The sequence below is a fragment of the Acanthopagrus latus genome, unplaced genomic scaffold, assembly GCF_904848185.1.
Source record: "Acanthopagrus latus isolate v.2019 unplaced genomic scaffold, fAcaLat1.1, whole genome shotgun sequence".
Lineage (NCBI taxonomy): Eukaryota > Metazoa > Chordata > Actinopteri > Spariformes > Sparidae > Acanthopagrus > Acanthopagrus latus.
This window is the reverse complement of record NW_023504082.1, coordinates 18405-40591: the sequence shown is the minus strand read 5'-3', so window position 1 is coordinate 40591 and position 22187 is coordinate 18405. Positions and strand designations below refer to the sequence as shown.

Here is a 22187-nt window from a genome sequence, read left to right as displayed (position 1 = left end):
TGCGTGTCAGTGCGTGACCTGATTTGTTGCCTAGTCATGCCGATGAATCATCAACTCATCTGGGTCTCCCTCCTCCTTCTCTTCTCCGCCAGCTTCCTTGACCTCTGTACTTTGGAGCTCTACATTCTCCAGCCCAATGCCCAAATTTGCCACAATTGTAGCAGCTCTCATCTTCTCCAAATCTCCATCCTCCCCGTCCTCCTCCTCTGCCTCTCCCTGTCCAGCCTCCACGGTTGACATTGCCTCGGAAATACGTATCATTAAATGCATTAGTATAATTTTCCTCCTCATCATCATCATCATCATCCATGACAAAGACTTCACTTGCCTTTTTTGTTCTGCCTTTCTTGGCCTTCTTTTCTTTCAGTACGTTCTCTGCATGTACTGCATGGTCAGTCGTAGCTTGTATTCCAGCTGTTCCAACCCCAATCAGGTGCTTTCTTACAAACTGTGAGATCTCTGGCCTCATTCCATTCAGGACTGCATTTTTTTTTTTTTGATATTAAACTTTTTATTCATTTAAAAGAACATGAGAAAAAAAACAGAACAAAAATACATATTGCACTTTTGTATACCTGACAAACAGAAAGAAGAGAAAGGCATATATACATTCTTACTTAAAAGTCATTCAAATGGAAACAATTAGGCCACATGGCAGGAAGACACCTCAGCTTTGAGATATTTTAAATAATGATATATAAGTAAGATAACAAAGGTATCAATCTGCGGACATATTAATTATAATGTCAGTACACATTTTGTGCAAGTATGAAAAGGCATAAAGAAAAAAAAAAACAAACCATAAGAAAAGAAAACAAATACCAGAAAACAAACAAAAAAAAACACAAAAACAACTGTGAGTGGAGTCCGAGATTTATTTATTTTTTTATTTTTACCCATTATTTTCCAAGTGATCCCTAATGTAGTTTGTCCAGGTTTTCCATAGACTCTCAAACTTGTCTTTTTCAAGTCTAAGAATGAATGTTAGCTTCTCCATGTCATAAATATCTTGGACCACCTTGATCCAGTCCTTGGCTGAAGGTGGATCTTTTGTCAGCCATCTCCTTGTAATTGCTTTCTTACTAGCAAGTAGAAGAATATTATACATGTATTTATTCTCCAACCCTTTTACAGTGTCTGGTCTTGTCCCCAAATATAAGGTCTCAAACTCTAGGGGGATCGCTACTCTCAAGACTTTTTCCATGATAGTCTTAGGACTGCATTTTTTAGCTGCATATTGTAGGGACCATTGTCAACATTATCCTGTTGCATACCACTGTTTGCTGCAAACACGATTTTCAGTCTCGCCAGGTAAATCAACACACCTTCATCTGCATTTTGTACACACTGTGCTATTTTACTGTAGTCTGAGTTATTATTACTTGAATTCAGGCATCAAGGTGCAGAGACAGAAAGAGGGGGAAGGTGTGGAGCGGAGGCCTGGGCAGGAGGCTGCAGTAGTTGAGGGTTGATGTATAGGGAGGATCAGGATGGGGACCCAGAGGTACATAACCATCATCCTCCTGTTTATCTCGTTTGGAGTACAAAACAGGATAAAGTTTATTACTTCCTGATTCTTTTCTTTTTCCTTTTTCTGTCTTTCCCTTTCTTCAACCTCTCTTTTCTCAATTTCTTCTTCATGTTGTCTCACTTCCTTTACTTTCTGCCTCTGCATTCCTTTCTTTCTCGCTTCTGCCTCACCCAACCATGCCTTTGCCTATGTGTAACCTTCTTTCTTCTGCCTTTTCTTACTTCCCTTTGACTTTGCCTCTCTCTTTTCTACCAATTCTTTGCATTCTTCAGCCTGCAATTTTCCTCCAAAGCCCTACTTCTTTTTGAAATATATTTTACATTATCCTGTGCCTCCATGAAATCCTGGACAAGTTTTAAGAGCAGCTTAGTGTATAATGTTTTCAAATGTGTATTGTACTGTTTTTTTTTTATATCAATATTTGCCTTGCCTCTTGTTTTTATTTTTGTATTTCTTATTGTATTGTACCGCTGCTACGATGACCTAATTTCCCCTTGGGGATCAATAAAGTTATCTATCTATCTATCTATCTATCTATCTATCTATCTATCTATCTATCTATCTATCTATCTATCTATCTATCTATCTATCTATCTATCTATCTATCTATCTATCTATCTATCTATCTATCGGCCCATTTGTTTTACATCTCCATTATATTGAACCTCGTCAGGTTCACAACATCTTTTATAACAACTACTACAATTTCCCATTTTAATCCTTTTTTTTATTTATCTCAATTTTTTATTCAGATTTTTATTTGAGCTCTCTCTCTTTTTTTTGTTTTATCTTATTTTATTTTACTGGTCTTTCCATTTCTTTTCCTTATGAGTCCCTGACTCTTTCCTATGGGTCCCTGACCCTGACGTCCTTTTGGTTTCTCAGCCCTGAGGGATTAGTTTAAGCCTTGTCCTTCCAAAGACAGATACTTTAGGGTTCCTGCCCTAAATCTAAGAGAGACCAGCTCCCCCAAGTCCCTGACTTGCTTTATTTTATTTCCTTTAGGTCCCTGACCTATTCTAAGAGATCCCTGATCTCCCAAGTCCCTGACTTGCTTTATTTTATTTCCTTTAGGTCCCTGACCTATTCTAAGAGATCCCTGATCTCCCAAGTCCCTGACTTGCTTTATCTACTAGAAATGGTTATTTCTTACCCTTTTGATGATTTGAGTCCTCGACTCAGTGCTTGCTTGGCTGGTCTGTCTCCCCTCTTTGGTTAGCCCCGTCACTGTCCCACTCTCCAGGGGACCTGGCCTCCCTGTCCAAACGAGGCTGTGGGGGCCCCGCGGTGGAGGTCTTTTCAAGAGGGTTCTTACCCTCGCCTTGCAAGGTCTTCAGGTCCGCTGATGTGGAGAGAGCGACAGATATTGGGGCCCCACGTTGGGCGCCAAAATTTTGTTAAAATAATTCTGTGATAATTTAGAACTGGAGGAAGGAGATCAGAGTCAGCTCAAGGTTCAAACAAGGTTTTAATCTTGTACAAGAGGAGCATTCACAGAGCAACACGCAGGTCTGTTACAAAGTGAAGACTCCATATGTGAAGAAAAAAGCATAGAACTGACTCAGTGTTGTTCATAAATCTAATGTGTACTCCACCAAAACCAAGTCTTACTTTTATAGTGCAGTTCAAACAATCTGATGACAGAGAAGAAGTACATGAAAAATAAAAATCAACACACCTTATCAAGGTCGTCAACTCTGCCTTTCTTCCTGTTGTAATCCAGGATGGCATTGGGTTTCTTGTCCTCCCTGGTGATCACAGCAGCATCCCTGTGCAGAGTCGTCATCAGGAGCACAGTTTTCCTTTTCTTTGGACAGCAGGACACAAGAGTGTCCTCACTGTCAGTTTCCTGGTGTCTCTCCTCCTCAACAGTGTGGTGATCACATATGTAATCAATATCCTCACTTATGGTATATCCACGTGCCATGGTGCTGCCACACAATGAACTGTGAGCAAGGCCTCAAAAAAGCATTTATAAAGGCTACCAAAGCTGCGAGAAAAGTTCAATATTATTGAAACAATGCTGCAACTTTATGAGAACAGATGTTGTTCCCACGGGAGAGAGACTCTACTGGGCTAAGGTTCCCGTGGTGGTTACCTGGGAACCTGTGTGTGTGTGTGTGTGTGTGTGTGTGTGTGTGTGTGTGTGTGTGTGTGTGTGTGTGTGTGTGTGTGTGTGTGTGTGCGTGTGTGCGTGTGTGCGTGCGTGCGTGCGTGCGTGCGTGTGCATGTGTGTGTGTGTGTGTCCATATGACAAATGAGGATGTACCTGAGATCAGTTTTTTACACTAATTGTAGTCTCTCCAATTCATTTCTAATGACTGGTCATTTTTGACCGGGAACACGTAATACACATAATTGTATGCAGAGAATACTATTTATTTTTTGTGTTGAAATCCTCTTTGTGGACAAAGTCATGGACTCTTAACCCTCATGTTGTGTTCCGGTCAAATCTGACCGATTTAAAAGTTTTATCTACGAAAAATGTACTTAATTTGATCAGACTGACCTCAGTGTCCATGACTTTGTCCACAAAGAGGATTTCAACACACAAAATAAATAGTATTTATTTACATACAATTTTGTGTATTTTATTCACCTTTTGTACACTCTTGGTGTTCCAGGTCAAAAATGACCAGTCATTAGAAATGAATGGGGGAGACTACATTTAGTGTAAAAAACTGATCTCAGGTACATCCTCATTTGTCATATGGACACACACACACACACACGCACACACACACACACACACACCTTGGGTCCCAGGCAACCACCATGGGAACCTTAGCCCAGCAGAGTCTCTCTCCCGCGGGAACATCACCTGTTCTCATAAAGTTGCAGCATTGTTTCAATAATATTGAACTTTTCTCGCAGCTTTGGCAGCCTATATGAATGCTTTTTTGAGGCCTTGCTCACAGTTCATTGTGTGGCAGCACCATGGCATGTCGATATACCATAAGTGAGGATATTGGTTACATATGTGATCACCACACTGGTGAGGAGGAGAGACGCCAGGAAACTGACAGTGAGGACACTCTTGTGTCCTGCTGTCCAAAGAAAAGGAAAACTGTGCTCCTGATGACGACTCTGCACAGGGATGCTGCTGTGATCACCAGGGAGGACAAGAAACCCAATGCCATCCTGGATTACAACAGGAAGAAAGGCAGAGTTGACGACCTTGATAAGGTATGTTGATTTTTATTTTTCATGTACATCTTTCTATCATCAGATTGTTTGAACTGCACTATAAAAGTAAGACTTGGTTTTGGTGGAGTACACATTAGATTTATGAACAACACTGAGTCAGTTCTTTCCATTTGAATATGATACATGAGGTATCATTTGAATGTATTCATGATTTTATCTAATGTGTGCACTTTTGCAGGTTACTGGCACATACTCTTGTCAGAGGAAGACAGCTCGTTGGCCCATGGTGGTGTTTTTCAACATGTTAGATGTGTCTATATATTCCATGCATTTGTGCTGTGGATGGAGGTGAATCCAAGATGGAAGCAGGGGAAAAACATCTGACAGAGTGATGAACATTGTAATGTTATTGTTCTTGTTAGTTGTTCTTTAATGTATTAAGACATTGATCTTGTAATATTGTGAAATTGTTTTGGGATAATTTCCTTTGTACACAAATAAAATATTCCGGTCACTTTTGACCGGGAACACGACTAGTGTGACTATATAAAAAAAAATGAAATGGTTTCAAAATAAATGTCCTTAGTAACTTTGACCCTAAGTAGTCTGTGATAAACAATATACTATGTTTCATCTGATTATTTTTTTATAGTTGAAATAATCCAGAAATTATGCTTTTTAGAACTCGAATTCAAGATGTATACGGTCAGATCAGTGAGGTATACAGGCCATAAATAACAAATAGAAGTTCAAAACTTGTAATGTTCACAAGAACTGAAGTTGATAAAAAGATCTAACACAACAAATAGTGATAATTATGTATTTTTACAGTTTTTATGATGAGTTTAAATGGAACGGTCATTTTTGACCGGGAACACAAAATTGTTTAACATGGAACGAACACAACATGAGGGTTAAGACAGTCTGATCAAATTAAGTACATTTTTCAGAGATAAAACTTTTAAATCGGTCAGATTTGACCGGAACACAACATGAGGGTTAAATGGATACTTCACAGAGAAGGAAGTGATGAGCTCCAGTGGTCACTCAATACCAGACAAATTTTACCAGACAAAATTTCCATCACACTGTGATTGTGCATTTACAATGACAAACCAAGTCCCAGGAACTCCTGGTTCAAATCAAAATGCTAAGGTATCCCTGGTTTTCACACTGACCTTCTTGTCTCTCGGCACTGACGCACCTGTCTGGGAGAAGCCGCGGTGGGATACAGGACCATCGCTGCCTCTCAGCTCTTCCCTCTCAGCCGCTGTGGCAGAGTGTCGGTACTTCCCTCCATCTCCACCTTCAGAAATGAGAATGTGAATCGTGCACCTGCCAGCTGAACAGAAGCACGACATGCCTCGTCAGACTGCTGTGTACAAACTTAATAAATAACAATGTCAAACACTGCAACAGCACACACACACACACACACACACACACACACACACACACACACACACATTTATTCTAAAAGGTATTTTTTATTATTTTTTTATTATTATTTTGTATGATATTTTTTTATTTGTGTATTTATTTATTTATTTTTTGCTATGAACTACTGTGAACCGAAACATCAAACACTGCATCATCAAATCACACACACACATCTTTTGCCTTTGATGACATTAAGCGCTGCCTTTTTCTTTTGAATCCAGGAAATGTTCTAGAAAACCAGTTCCTCCTTCTGCATTTTGCTTCGTACCTCCTGTATGCCACTCGGTGGTTAACCCGGTTAACCCATTTGTGGAAACTACTGCTTCCTCCGCCTGGCTCCACTTTGCATGACAGCTGGCAGGCACATTCATGCCAGCAAACGCCAGGGATGGCAGCCGCTCATCCTCGTGAGCATCGCGTCATGGTGGCACCTGCTCCTGCAACGTATATGAGTATAGTAATATCAGTAAGAACAGTGATAAACAATTATGATACAATTAGAATAATAATAAACATCTATTCATCTCGTTTGGCAGCCTCTCTAAGGCTGTCGCCATCCAGGGCATGCCATGCTCTCTGTATACCTCTAGGTGTTTGGGAAAGCAGAGGGAGCGCCGTTCGATCTCAGAAGACACTTGGAGAGTCTTGGAGGCAACGTTTTTTTTTTTTTTAAAGGCTGGTTGTGATGGCTGTGTGGGGCGTCACCCTTCTGTGCGAATGTCACTGTGCCGCTTTTTGACAGCACGCTCTTAATAGCCTGGCATATGTCCATATGTTGGTTGCTCAAGGTGGACTGGAAATTGCGCATCTCGTGCATTCTGAGAGTGGAAAACAGCGACCCCCTCACACCAATCTGGAGAAGCACAGGGCGGCAGTTGCTCAGTCGGTAGATACTTGGCTTGAGGACCGGTGGGTGCCTGGTTCAAGTCCAGCTGTGGACCACAATATGGAAGTGGACTAGTAGTTCACTTCCTTAGCTACTGCTGTGGTGCCCTTGAGCAAAGCACCCAACCCCTATATGCTCCCCATGCACTGTGATAATGCCATGCCATGCCATTTTGAAGGAATTCACCAAACTGTCTGTCATTATTAACCTCAGTGCTGTCACACTCAACTGTTAGGGTGTCTGTATCCTCGGAATCTGGGCTCTGGTGCCGGGGCTGGAAATATGTGCCAGCCATATTCTCAATATATGACTTTTCTCCCAGAAAAAAAGAGAAAATAATAACAGGAGACTGGGAAGACAAGACAGTTGACAACAGTGTTCATTTTGGACCACTCAAGACTTGAACTCACAACTTCTGGAACCAAAGACAGGCATCTATCACTCTGAGCTAATTGGCAAGTGGCAACTTAACAGAGGCCTCACAAACTGAGTAAGCCATTCACTGTTGTGCAGGCAGATTTGAAACCACTGTGAAAAATTCAGTTATCAACACACAACTCTGAAAATACACATATTGCAGCATGGAGATGTTGGTAATTTGTTTTTAAAAATGATTGATTTGCTTCATAAGTGAATAACTGATGTTTAAAAATGCTGCTTGCTCTGACTGCAGTTATTCACATGAGAGCAGAATTCAAAATGTTCTCAAAAAGGTACAATTGTTTACATTAAAAAAAAATGTGGATAAAATTCTGATATTTGTCAAACATCATCTACCGTGACTCTAAAACATGTTCAATTTTTTCATGAACATTGAAGATTTCTTTATCAATTTGCAGGTATATTTCTACAGTAGTAGTACATTTTCATGCACTGTAGGCAAACAGTGCATGTCAAACACAGTTTAAGCAAAAAAACAACAACAACAAAAAAGAGAGTGATGGAGGTTTAAATGTACAAAAGTTTCTTTAGTATTGGGGATACAGTTAGATGAACGTGTTCTAGCGGGTTGATTTGTTATGAATTTTCAATGTTTTGAACTTTAGACGCTTGCTGTAGCGCCACCATCAGGACTATCGTCTTGGGTTTACAGCTGAGGTAATCTGGCATGAGACTGAACCTTTATGCAAAATTTGGTTAGCTTTCACCCACGGTCCGGTCCAAGCTATTTGTTTTAATTTAATATAGAGGCTTGCTGGGATGCCACCATCAGGACAATCATCTTGTGTTTCATGTTGAGGACATCTGACATTTTGATCTGTCATCATCATAATAATCATCCTTGCTGGCTCTCAAACCCACAACCCCTGACACCAAGAACCAGCTCCTAACTCACTGAGCTAATTGGCTGGAAGTGAGACCTGCTGTGTAGCTCCATTTGTTGACTCTTTTGTGGAGGACGGTCTGAAGATGCTCTCTAGCAAATTTGGTGACAACTGAGCAAAAATTGTGGGAGGAGGTTTTAGAAGTTTTACAGGCTTTGAAAAGAAAATGAGTGATGGACTTCATAATTTGTAATGAGTTTAAGTGGACTAAAGTTTCAGCAGTATTGGGGCTACAGTTTGGTGAAAGTTTCATAACTGCAGCATGTACTGTTGATTTTCTAGGTATTTTTAAAGTTTTTAAAATTTAAACGCTTATTGCGCACCCCCAGGAGGAATACTGACATGTGCTTGGAATTAAGTACAGTATGAGTATAAGTACCTGGCATAGGGCTGGACATTTCTGTAAAGTTTGGTGAGTTTTTGCCCATGGGAAGTATGACTTCCTTGCAAAAAGAAAGAAAGAAAGAAAGAAAGAAAGAAAGAAAGAAAGAAAGAAAGAAAGAAAGAAAGAACGAATTCCTAGGAATACAATAGGGTCCTGGCAGCTTAGCTGCATGTGGGGGGTGCATGTTGGGCGGCCATCGCCACTTGCTTCTACACGATAAATTAATACATTAATACGTCTTTTAAAAGTTGTAAACTCTTTTCAAACTTTGCTGACTCCTCGCAGACTTTGTACTAACATTCATATCCGAGCTACAAAATTTGTCTGTGCTAAAAATGGAAAAACAAACTGTGGTAATTTGCATGACTTTTTTGCTTTAATAACAACAACCGAGAAGGAAAAAGAAGGTGACTTTATATATACATATATATATATATATATATATATATATATATATATATATATATATATATATATATATATATATATATATATATATATATATAAAGTGACCTTGATAAGCCTAGGTCGACCTTGCCTCGCCCTTCTTTAACCTGTCTCTTTCTGACATCCAGGTGACCCTCTTGTCTGCGGTCAGTGATGTTAGTTCTGTGATGCAAAGGCAGACGAGTTTCCACCAATGGGCATCTTTCATGTTAACACGTGATGGAGCTCGGTGCGCCATCTGCGTGAAAAACGGGGTGTTGGCAACCTCCTCTGCATAAAGTCACGTTGAGCACCAATTGAAGCACGTGCTTGAGGGCCAACTATGCGGTGCGTAGAAGGAGGTAATAGTTATGTAATATGTAAGATGTTACCTTAATTCCCATCAGCATCAACTTATTTGCAACTTTTTGCGTTACTTTTGGATTTTATTCTGTGTAATGATGACGTAATACATGTATTCTGCCTACTAGTGGATAACTACTCCGCTGCAGGCAGTAGGAAGAGCTTTTGTTGGCTTTTAAAATGCCTTCTGTTGTCTCATCATCAACACACTTTTGGCAGGAAAATCTTTGCAATTGTTTAACAAGTTTCCGTAAGAATAACTTTTATATTGTGCATGCATATGCATAATGACTAATTATTCATTCCTTATATGTACAATGTAGTTAACTGTGTTAAAAATGTGTGTATCAAATCCGATACTGCAGGCATATAACGTTCTTCACCCCTGAATGGTCATGTCACATTTTTGTAATGTAATGTAAATCATGCCTGCCACAATACAAGCTGACAATATTTTGCAAGCACTTCACCAGCAATCACTTGGCAACTGTGTCAAGTGAAAGAAAACGCTGGTGAAATGTTTTATGTTTATTTTGGATGTGTCAGGCTTTAGAGGGTTAACTGTGTGTGTGTGTGTGTGTGTGTGTGTGTGTGTGTGTGTGTGTGTGTGTGTGTGTGTGTGTGTGTGTGTGTGTGTTGTGTTTCGACAGATAAGGCAGGTCACCCTAAGTGACTGTGACAGATGTAAGTAGTAACATGCATATGTGCTTGTGACTACACACTTCACCTGACTACAATTAGCAGAAGGCAGTGCACATACTAATCTAATGAATGCATTCTCTCTGCCCTCTGTTTTGGAAGGGAGGGCCCTGACAGCTGAGTTGTGTATTTCCTCCGGTGCAACAAAGGGTATCAATGAGAGAGGACCAGGGTCGGTAGGACTAGGCAAGGAGTACCAGGAACTATACTCCGTGGTTCCAGGTGAAGCGTCTCACCAGTCCCTGGTCCGCCATCAACAAAGCAAAGGATTCTGTGTTGTCTATGAACAGGTGGAGGATGTGCAGGGTGCAGAGCTGAGGCTGGTTATGCTTCTGGTTTGATTAATGTTTAAGGTGACTCTTTTTTTTCTTCTAGCACAGAGCATCGCAGCCATCTGATCCGAGTGGAGGGCAGCCTGAGAGCTAAGTAGGCTTTGTTGAAGATGAGCAAACAAAGAGGCAGAGTGTGACTGTCCCTTATGAGCCACACAGTTGGGATCAGAGATAACAACCATCCTGTGCTGTGCTTCATGTGCAACATTTCCTGCATGGGAGACATGAATAGCAGACCCATGCTCACCATTTGGAGCGTCCAGACTCCAGAGTGAGTTGTTATGGGCTGACATGTGCAAATGTGCATGTCACAGACTGAGGAGGAAAAAGAGTGCCAAGACGCATAATGGCACCAAAGGAATATTGCAAAATAAGAATAGTAATTTAAAAAATTGTACATAAACCAAAGAGCGTCCCTGTTCCTCACACACCTTCTGTGAAGAAGACCAAGTCAGTCTCCAGTGCAGAGGAAGAGGACAAGGATTTGTTTGTTCTGCATGTTCGTGGTCATGAACCACAGCTGGACTCGGTGAGATGGATGAGGGGAAGGGGAGGCAGGAGAAGGATAGACCCGCGGCAGCCACTGGCCACAGTGTGGGTCTCCCTTTGAAAGACTGCCATTGAAGACAACCAAGATCAAGTCAGTGGTGGATTTTTGAGAGCCCAAGGGTAAAGGTGAGGAGAGACAGAAAAGCACAACTTTCCTGTAATGTTGAACGATGTGCTACCTCTTCTTCATTAAGGGCAGGCTCAGCACCACCATGTGCATTGATACCTCAGACCTTCCCCTGCGAGGGTCACCCTGGCACGGACACGGCCTGTGGTCTTCCAATTGAACTTTCCAGACGGACACAAAGACACTGTCCTCTTCTTGGCCATGAGAGACATATCCGTCAATGATGAGCTGTGTTGGGACGACGGGGTGAGACGGGCGTCCTTCAGAGGCGAAGGCATGGACCTGGACTGGTTGGACGAGTGGAAAGACGCGTGGTGTAATCTTTGAAGACCGTTATTGATAAGTTCCTCTTATGTTTGTTTGTTTGCACTTGCTCTCAGTGGTATGATCGTAGTAGTCACAGTGTTATGATGCCCAGTTTGCATTTGTTGATTTGCATGTATTGTATTATTATACATATTATTGTATGTATTTTTCACACTTGCTGTTGTTTACTTTGTATTTTTCACACTTGCTGTTGTTTGCTTTGTATTTTTCACACTTGCTGTTGTTTGCTTTGTATTTTTCACATTTGCTGTTGTTTGCTTTGTATTTTTCACACTTGCTGTTTTTTGCTTTGTATTTTTCACACTTGCTGTTTTTTGCTTTGTATTTTTCACACTTGCTGTTGTTTGCTTTGTATTTTTCACACTTGCTGTTGTTTGCTTTGTATTTTTCACACTTGTTGTTGTTGTCATTGTTGTTGGGTTTTTATTGTAGACGTTTGTTGTTGTTTTTTTAATCACATTTGTAATTTGCTGTCCTTGGGTCCCTTTGGCCCAGCCAGCTGTTGTCTGTCAGGGTCGGGGGGCCTGGGCACTGGTGCCCCCTGTGGCACGGCCTGTGACTCCTCCCAGTGTGTACAGCCCCAAAGGTGGCGCTTCCTCAATCTTCAGTGCCTTGACATGTCTCCCTATTGCCAGTAATAAGAGTGTGCAGGTGTGTGTGTGTGTGTGTGTGTGTGTGTGTGTGTGTGTGTGGGTCTGTAATATGGAGGGTGGGAGGGAGGGGCTTTCTTTATTCTTTATTATGTTTCTGATTCTTTTGTGTAAAGCACTTTGTGCTGCGTGTGTGTATATGAAAAGTGCCCTATAAATACAGTTGATTTGATTTGATTAGATTTGAATAAATGTTTTAAGCAAAATGGACAATGCCTTGAAGTCTTGTTAACCCTTGATATAGACATAGAAAGGGTTACAAAACAAAGTGAAAAACACACAGCCACTGTCTTTTCTTAAACTCATTCATTTGAGAAACACAGGGTTTAGACAAACATTGCTACTGCAGGATAAGGGCATGCATAAAAAATGTTCACTGCATGTGAAACATTCCGTAATGATATGTGGGATGATTGTAATTACCAGATGTCAGGATGAAAACATTTATTGCCATACAAGCAGCTACAAGAAGAAACAAACCAACACATAAATGAAGGAGTGAATGAATAAACAAGTAAATGCTTAAGACAGAGAGCAGGTGACACAAAATGCATTTCATACTACCAGAGACACGTCAAAAACGATTCCACAAAGGGCCGTGTGGGCTGCAGGTCATTCCTCCAACCAAGCCAGACAACGCAGGCTGACCAACCGGCTGTCTGAAGGCTGAGATGACCTGATGAAATGAGTCAAGTATAGCGTAGCTTGGACATGATTATAGAAGGAAAAACAAAGGAAATGTCCAAGATGAAACACTAAAACACTTCACTTCTGCTATCAGTAGTCTTTGGGTGCCATTGATTGCATTTCCATTTGATCTGAGGTCAAAACCACTGCTTTTTGATGGTTTGTAAGCGTTGTGCTAATAATTGTTAGAATTTCATGAGGTGGATCCAATTGCTTCTTTTGTCCACTAGATGGAGGCAAGTGACCACATGTGTAAACAGGTTAGATGTGTGAAAGTCAATCACCCAGTCCTACAAAACAAAGAGGCCATGACCTTTGACCCCATCAGTCTGTCTGCTTGTCTGCCTGTCCAGATGTCTGTGTCAGTGTGATCCATTAGTCCTGTGAATGTCTTTCAATGTGAATTTATTTATTTATTTTTGAAGGAATAGCCAATCATACTTTCTTTCAGTTAATGAATAAATAAAGTACCCAATCTGTCAATCAATCAATCCATCAATTTACTCGTGGTGGTTCATCCCCTCTGTCATACTAACTTTTCAATAAATTGCATCTGCATGCTGTGATATAATTTAAGCAGTTACCTTGTGTACATACGAATGATACATTTTAATAAAAAAATATGAAAATGTCAAAGTCCTATTTGAACCATTCTCATGGAATGACTCACGGGCATCTTTCACCTTTAAAACAGGATACATCTCGGTGTGACAACCGCTCAACTGGCAACCTCCCGGTATAGGTACTCAGGCGGTGAGGGCGACCGACGGGTGCTAAACAGCAGGTAAGGGGGTAAGAGGATTATTAGTCATTGTACCATTTCATTTTCAGATGTCAGATTTTACCTTAATTCCCGTCAACATCAACTTATGTGCTTTTTTATGGTTTTACTTTGGATTATATTTGATGTGGGGGGTGCGCCCCGAGACACGTGCCGAGGGCCAATGAGGTCGTGGTATGAGCAGGTACATATTAGTTACTGTAACATTTGATTTTCAGATGTCAGATTTTACCGTCAACATCAATTTATGTGCTGTTTTATGGTGCTACTTTGGATTTTATTCCATGTAAAGGTGGGAGGGGGGTGCGCGCACTTTGGGACATGTGCAGAGGGCAAATACTGAGTGTGTATGAGCGCGTGTCATGATAATTAGTTAAATAGTTACATAGTATAGTATAGAATAGTTATAGTTTCAACATTTTATTTTCAGATGGAAGGTGTTGGATGTAGTGGAAAAGGCTTTTGTTGGCTTTTAAAACGGCCACTGTCATTAACTCAGTCACACAGTTCTGGCATGAAAATTTTAACTTTTTCTCTCAGAAGTTACAGTAAGAATAACATTTATATTGTTATTCATTGTTAATCACACAAATAAATATGTCCTCTATTGAAACAATGCATAATTACTTCATGATTCATTCTTTATATGTAGAGTGTAGTTAACTGTGTGAAAAATGTGTGTATCAAATTCGAGTCTGCAGGTTCATAAGGTTCTTTATCACTAAATGGTGATGTCACATTTTTGTAATGCAATCTTCATCATGCCTACGACAATACAAGCACACAGTACTTTGCAAGCACTGTACCAGCAATCACTTGTCAACTGTGTCTAAGTGAAAGAAAACGGTTGTGAAAAGTTTTATGTATAAAAAACAACGAGAGCAACTGCCTGAAATGTTATATACATTTAAAATATAATTTGCATACTTTGCTTTGTGTCTACAATCACAAACGTTGTGAGCAAGAAGTTGCCAAAAATGCCAAATGTGTCAAATGTGATACCAAAAATATAGCACAAACAAAATGGTGTGGCAACAGTTTTGGGACTGATTTAGTTCTGTTTTAGAAACACCTCAGTTCCAAAAAAGTTAGAATTTTCAGATGTGTCAAGCTTTACAGGGTTAACTGTGTGAGTGTGTCTGCAATGTGCTTCCACAGGTAAGTCAGGTCGCCATATAAACTGACTGTGAAAGATGTAAGTAATAACACGCATATGTGCTTGTGACTATACACTTCACCTGACTACAATTAGGAGAAGGCCATGCATTCTTTTTTTTCTTTTTTTTCAGTGTCTCACACGTACATTGCCGCTGTGAATGTGTGATGCATGTCAGGTCTCAGGAGAGGTTGAAGTCCCACCATGAGTGTCTGCTGGAGAGGGGACAGCACTGGATGCAGGCAGCCTGCCAAAAGCTTGAAGCAGGAGAGAGGATCTCCTTCGACCACAGGACCTTCTTCTCCCTTCTTCTCTGCTATACAAACCTGATTTCTTCTCCACTTACAGAATTAGGACAGGGCGGGCACCTCTGAGGGATATGGAGGGAGGATCTATAGATACAGGGCAGTACCTCCACTCCTCACTCTGTCTCAGCACTCTGACAGGAAACATCCCTGTACAAACCTGAGAGGACAGCAGTTGTTTGTTTTCAGTGTGCCTTTGACCTGAGGAAGAGCCATAAGGATCGAAACATTGCACATTAGGCACACATAATTTTATTTCATATTTAAGTTACAAGCATAACATAGAATAAAAACAATTTCATTTTTTTCCATTTTTTTCTATTTAGTTCATTTCCTTTTAATTAATATCTACCCTAATAAATACATACATAAATAAATACATACATAAATAAATACTTCAATGAATAAATACTACAATAGATAAATATAAATATAGTTAAAAACAATTAAAAACCAATCCAGTCGTGCCTTACAAGAAGGATGACCAATGGATACTTGTATGTTCCGGGGGCAGGAGTGGACGCCTCCGTGAACGTACTGAAGAAGCACCTTGCAACTTAACCAGGGGGAATAACTCCTGGGATCGCAGGGGGAGAGGCTTTGGGTGGAAGGCGAGTGCACCAACTGTCTCCTGTGTAGATGGAGGACAGAGCAAGCCCTTCTTTCCTAACCGTAAGCCGAACCCCATAAAACTAACCCTTAACTCAACCACTCGGGGAATGTGCATAAAAACAGTCAAATTTCTGGAAAAACTTGAAAAAAGGTGCATTTTTTAGAGTTATAGTTAGGCCATCCACCCCAGAGGAGTACCAGCCCAGTGGGTTCAGATGACCCTGGCGCCGTCAGTGGTGACGAGATGGGGAGAACCGGAGACTTGGGAGTGAGCCCACCTGTTGTCCAGGAGGGATCTGGTGGTGGAGCTGCCATTGTAGTGGCAAATAAATCTGGGTCACGATCATGCATATAAATAGATCTGGGAAATATCCTGTGCAGTCCCAACTGTGCTCTGATAATGAATTTTGAGCCTGATAACCAACGTTGGAGTTACCCTTTATAACAGTGGTGTCAAACTGATCCAGTAAAGAGCCATGCCACTCTGTATGAATCCTCAGCACCACGCAGGCAGGCAGCACAGCTCTAACTCTCCGCCCCAGAAAGCCCCAGCACCAGCTTACAAAGCTTCTGTAGGCTACATATCTATATTGGCTGGACACAAATCAGTAGAAAGTCAGCACTGAATGTTCACATCCATGGCAACTGGCGAGTTTAACTGTTCCACTTTAGATATTTATTTTGTATGTCTACAATTGTTTCTTGCAATAAAACATCTCTCCCAACTGTTCTGTGTGTTTTCATTGTTTGATATGTAGTTTTCATTCAGTTACCAAGTTAAAGATAGTAAAGATAAACTATAAGCAATGTAAGACAGAGGAAGCAGTTATGTACTTCATAACACTTTTGCAATAAATTGATAATATTTATGGGACTAAAAAGCTCACTGCTCTATTCCCCTCAGACGTAAAGGTCCGTAGTCTGCCCGATAAATGTTCAGTGCATTCTGCAGTGAAAACACATTCAGGCAGACAGGTTCTAGGCCAGGATGGTCCAGCATGCATGATGGTTGCTCAGGAAGCTGCTGTAACTTAGTCTTCATGTCACCTAGAAGTTATGAGAGGTAAGTGAGTGACAATGGATTAAAGAAAAGAGACTGCAGAATAACAACCTTGTTTGCCCAGTGTTCACACTTACCTGTGGTATTTCCATACAGCAGATATTCTCGGGCTCTGTAGGCACTTGTTCACAACTGCCACAGAAACACCTGTTTTTAAGCAGAATGTATATTATTCATTGGAAACTACATAGCCAATCAATCACATTGCGTTGTTTCTTTTGTAATATTTAAAGTGTATAAACTGTTGGAACCGGTTCAAAAACAATAGTGCTGGTAGAGAGGTGACGGGAGGCAACTGTGGCTTATTGAAAACTACAGTTGTTGGACATTGCTAGCTAATTACAGGTCGTCACTGCAAATAAGAGCAGGTTCTCAATTGACTTACCTGGCCACATAAAGGTAAATAATAATACGGGGTTACGCTTTTCTCTTGTAACGGCAATTGCTAAATTGCATCCGCGTTACTGCAACTGCAGAGCAGCAAACGCCGGTCGAGGTTTGGCTAAGCTTTGTAATGTAAACACTCGAGGCAGGAGAAGGGGGTTGTGATCTGTAACAGCGCGGGGCAGACGGCTACTAAGCCCGTCAAACTGTCGTTTGTCTGTGCAGTAACAAGTAACAAGTAATGTCGAGGTAAAAAAAAAAAAAAAGTCAACTACTAACCACTGAGAAACATCCATGTTCATTCTCAGCTGCTGAACTTCTTCTGGAGCCTCTTGTTGTTCTGGGTCGGACTCCGGCTCGAACATGTACGGTTGCACCGCAGTTTGTTGTCCGGCGGCCATTTCTTCCGGTAACTCAGCCGTTGCCATGGTCACACAATGCCGCCCTCACGTCTTCCGCAGGCAGGGAGAGGTGGGCGGCGCAAATACATCTTTGGGCGGTGCACGTAGTAGCTCATTAGCATTTAAAGGGAGAGGCACTGAAACCGGCCGCCTGGAGGAGGGCTGTGAAACTGGTGTTTCAAGAACCTTGCTGTGCTCAATCCTTAAGCTTTTTTGACCAAAGCATTACTAACATTCCATTTAGACATCAGGGAACCATGTCAGGAAGCAGAAATGAGCATAATATGTCACCTTTAAAGTATGTATAACAGATGAATGTCACGGAATTGTATTTCCAAATTAAATCAACTGAGATGAATTTCAATGAAATGTTTAACGTATGAATACCTATAAAATACTTTGAAAAACTGAAAAAAACCCTGAAATTTTAGTAATTGTCGAACCGTAGAGCGCTATAAAAGGGAGCGTCTAAGAGGAGGTTGTCATTTCTTCTGAGACAGTTGAAGAGGTAAGTCACATCACACTCAACAGAAGCAACACACAAATATGCAATACCAATCCAATTTATTATCTGACATTCATAGATAAACAACAACATGAAGAGGCCTGCTACTCCAGACCAGACTGTGCCTTCCCGCCGCCCCCGCCTGCATCCCCCAGATGCCCAACCTGAAGCTGCTGAGGAGGATTACCCCACTCCTCCAACTGCAGTTGAGGATGTGCCGGTTGTCTACCCGTCAGTGGAGCAGCGGGGTGGTTCAACTGATTCTCCTCCGGGAAGGCAGACAGATACCGTGGTTGCGACAAGTTTTGCTGAGTCTGGCACTGAGGAGGTGGAGGATGCCGGACCCAGTCAAGTCTTCTTGAAGTGTTGTTAGCCCGACCCTCTGTGGTTAGACTGCTTGAAGCCAAGTATCCTTGGCAAAACACACTTAAACAATACCAACTCTTGTTAGATCCGACAGTGAAATTATTCAAGTTCTTGCAACATGTTCCTGTCAAAGTCTCTCAAAATGTAAAATAAGTCCCATTACTGTGAGCTGGCAACAAGCAAGAAACATCAATCATCAATTTAGCCTTCTCCAACAAAGTTGTGTGTCATGAACACAATGGGCACACCATCCTTTAGTCATCACGCCAAGGGCTTGTGTTTACAGCATATGTTTCTGCTAATTTGAAATATTTTACAGCTACTGTTGAGCAAGGTTTTAGCTACGGCATATTGCAGAGTCTGGGCGACTTCTTTTAAACTGCTAAACCAAATTGGCTTCTCATTGAAACTATGATAAGAAGTGGATGTACAAAGCCGCAGCCATTGTAAGGTCAAACTGTGGAATTCACAGAGTCATTCTCCAATAAGAATAGTGTCATTCAGTTGACATTTCTTAGATGTCAGTCTGTGCATATTAATACACAGGTACACAACAGGATGCACAAATACACACATTCAGATACAAACTCCGACAGTTACCTCTCCAGGGATGTCATTAAGCTAGAGGATACTAGCGTTTCCCCTTGGTAAAGGCTCCTTCTTGGAACCCAGGGACAAAGCTCTTGAAGTATGCCTTGGCCCTCTTTCCTACATGGGGGAAGTAAAATACGTAAAATTACGTTTTTAGCGAAAAAAGGTTACGGCACACACAAAAACACTATTGGCTTGCTATTATTGTGGCTGGTCTCTGGCAGGTGCATCTGTCTCCTTCAGTCTCCCAAGCCAAAATGAGCTGTTGGACTGATGCACTCCCTTTTATACTCCCCAAAATGCCCTTATGTTGAATTTAGTGTTTTTACCTTGTGCATTTTCTTTTTAGGGCCCGAGCAGTGACTGCAAGCGGTCAGCGAAGGCCCTATTGAAATTGTATTGTTTATTATTATTTATCATTCTTGACCGACTGTTTTGCCCAATTTCGCCCCTTTCCCAAACTGGAAAAGTTGTGTAACTTTGCAGGGACGACCGGCCACTCCCGAAATTCGATATTTTTGGGTCGTCGCACACGGTCCACGCGAAATGGCTAAATAGCGCCCCCTAAAAAGTTGAAAAATTCCCATAGGGAATGTCGATGACATTGTCGTACCTGAACAAAAATTGGTAAAGATGTTAAGCATACCCAGACGCACAAAAATTTCTCTTGCCAGGAAGCTGAAATTCCAACAGGAAGTCGGCCATTTTGAATTTTATTTTTTTTACTCAAAACGAACTCGTCCTAGGGATTTCGCCCAATCAACTTCAAATCTGGTACAGATCATCTCCAGACCTAGCTGATCTAAAGTTGTGCTCTGCACGTCTGTAGATCAAAGGGCGTAGCTGTTAGGGGTCGATAAATTTTGGCGAATGTTTCGGCGCTCGCCATGTAAATTCTAACGGCTCTCACGCCCACATGCTCGAACCTAGAAGCTTCGAATTTGCTAAGCATGACGGGAGCTCAGCCATGAACGTTCCGATGTATGGTGGTGGTAACAGGAAGTGACCAGTTCTTACTCTTAAATTTACTGATGCCGCATAGTTCACTCCATCAACTTCATTCCACTTCTAAAACATAAAGAACAAGTTGGTGAAGCTACATTATGAACGCTGTGAGGCTATGAGTAATGGTGTCCGCGTGGCGGCGCTTTTTGATCATTCGCCAAGAAAATACGTTTGGCTTTTTGACGGCTTTAATAAACTCGTATCATCGTGAAAATTGATACACAGGTCAAGGGTGGCAACCTCTAACATCAGATGGGGCCACGCCCATGGGCGGTGCTAAATGCCTCCATGGCGCCCCCTTGAAAACTACAAAAATGCCTCCCCATAGGGGTTTTTATGGAGTTAGAAGATGAAAGCTGGTACACATGTGTACGTCGACCAGGCGCCCAAAAAAGCCCTGGCACCAACGGTCTACTCCGAACAGGAAGTCGACCATTTTGTTTTGAATTCTCATTTTGCCACAGATCCTCCCTTTACGCTTACATGTACTGATACCACATAGTTGACTCCATCAACTTCATTCCACTTCTAAAACATCCGTTACTGCCCCCTGCTCGCACCACTGCCTCCATGCCCCCCCAACGGTGGCGCGGGGGAGCGAGGGCCCGCATAACCGCTCGCAGTTTTCTAGTTCCATTTTATTCCTGCCCCCTTAGGCACCTCTCCAGGGTTGTCATTATGCTGGAGGACAGTAGAGCTTCCCATTGGCAAAGGCTCCTTCTTGGAACTCAGGGACAAAGCTCTTGAAATATGCCTTGGCTGTCTTTGCCAAATCGGCAAAGTAAAATACGTAAAATTACGTTGTTTTAAATTACAGGAGGTGCACTTGCCATCCATCCTCTTCATCCCTCGTCTTGATCCGTTTGGCTTTTTTCTTTCTTTCTTGCTTTTATTTTTTGGGATATTCTTTTAATATTGAACTTGTGCGTATAACAACAGAACATCCTCCTTGTAGTGCATCATAATTCCCTTTGGTTTGAATATAGCTAACAAGTTGGACTCTCACAAAACATTAAGTAAGGGTTAGGGGATTGCGTTCGACCTGGCGGTGTTATTTGATGTGTATTTAATGCATACAGGAGGGTGTGGTTGAGGGTTAGTCAAAACTTCCTGGTCAGGGTTAGGTGATAGGAAAGAAATGTTAACTACTATGTCTTCCCCATGGTGTACTCTCCACCCCAAGGATGGCTAGTTTTAGCCTGTGTTTCATCCCCTCTAGTGGTATATTTACATCTTGGTCCAACCAGGCCTACAACCATAACATAAAGTAACATCATCAGTAATTTAAGCCTTGGGCTACACAGAGTTTAACTAGCGCACCCCGTGAGTTAATCTAAGTCAACATTCTATTTACATGTGATATGCTACACTGTACAAATAACTAACTAAAATACTAATCCTTATTGTTATGTTTTGTTTTAAATGTAAAAAATGAACTAAAAAAGCTTTCCCAAATGGGGAAAGTAAAATACATAAACAAAAATTATTTTAAATGATTTTTTTTTTGTTTAAATTCTGATAATAATAATAAAAAACAAAAGAGGGTATTCCCCCAAAAAACAACGTTTCGACCTTTAATATGTCTTCTTAAGGGTTTACGGCACACACAAAAAAAAAACTTAAGTCTTGCTGTTGTCTGGCTCGTAGATGTGCATGTGTCGATGTCCCAAGCCAAAGTGAGGTCTGTTGTCTGATATCCTCCCTTTTATAGCTTCGAAATACCCCTATCTTAAATGTAGTACTTTTAGGTATAGGGGGTAGAGAGTGTTAACCCAGCTTGGGTTGTCCCTGCAGGTGGCGACGTTTCGACCCTGTTCCTTTTCTGCTTTTCTTCTCTTTTTTCTCTGTCTTTTTTCTTTTTTCTTTTCTTACAACAAAGGAACAGATGACAGCATAACAGCATGTGTTGATGCATATGTACTGGAAATGCACACACTTGGATAATTTGAGGTTGAAAATTTTGTGCAGTTACTTTTTAGGGTAGGGTTAGGGTTAGGGTTAGGTGAGGGGAAAGAATAGAGAGACAGGTGCACTACCTGTCTCCCCAAATGCGCGGTCCATCTTGTACATGGGGATGGACACGCCCCCCTCACCATGTACCTCACATTGGCTTTTTATTATTATGTTGCTGTGTATATATTTCATAA

General features: G+C 41.3%; 2 long non-coding RNA genes across 3 annotated transcripts; one reads left to right on the top strand and one right to left on the bottom strand.

Annotated features, from left to right (window-relative positions):
* Positions 1-12761: 12761 nt before the first annotated feature.
* Positions 12762-16878, bottom strand: LOC119016326. Of its 2 annotated transcripts, XR_005074030.1 has the most exons (5): positions 16866-16878; positions 16616-16775; positions 14959-15276; positions 13574-13647; positions 12762-12863 (listed from the first exon to the last, which is right to left on the bottom strand). It is a non-coding gene; the product is annotated as an uncharacterized LOC119016326 (long non-coding RNA). The 2 variants fall into 2 exon arrangements; XR_005074029.1 differs by lacking the exon at positions 16866-16878 and having other exon boundaries at positions 16616-16844.
* An 870-nt stretch (positions 16879-17748) lies between these two features.
* On the top strand, positions 17749-18705 carry LOC119016327. Its single transcript, XR_005074031.1, has 3 exons — positions 17749-17871; positions 18022-18081; positions 18158-18705. It is a non-coding gene; the product is annotated as an uncharacterized LOC119016327 (long non-coding RNA).
* Positions 18706-22187: the final 3482 nt, after the last annotated feature.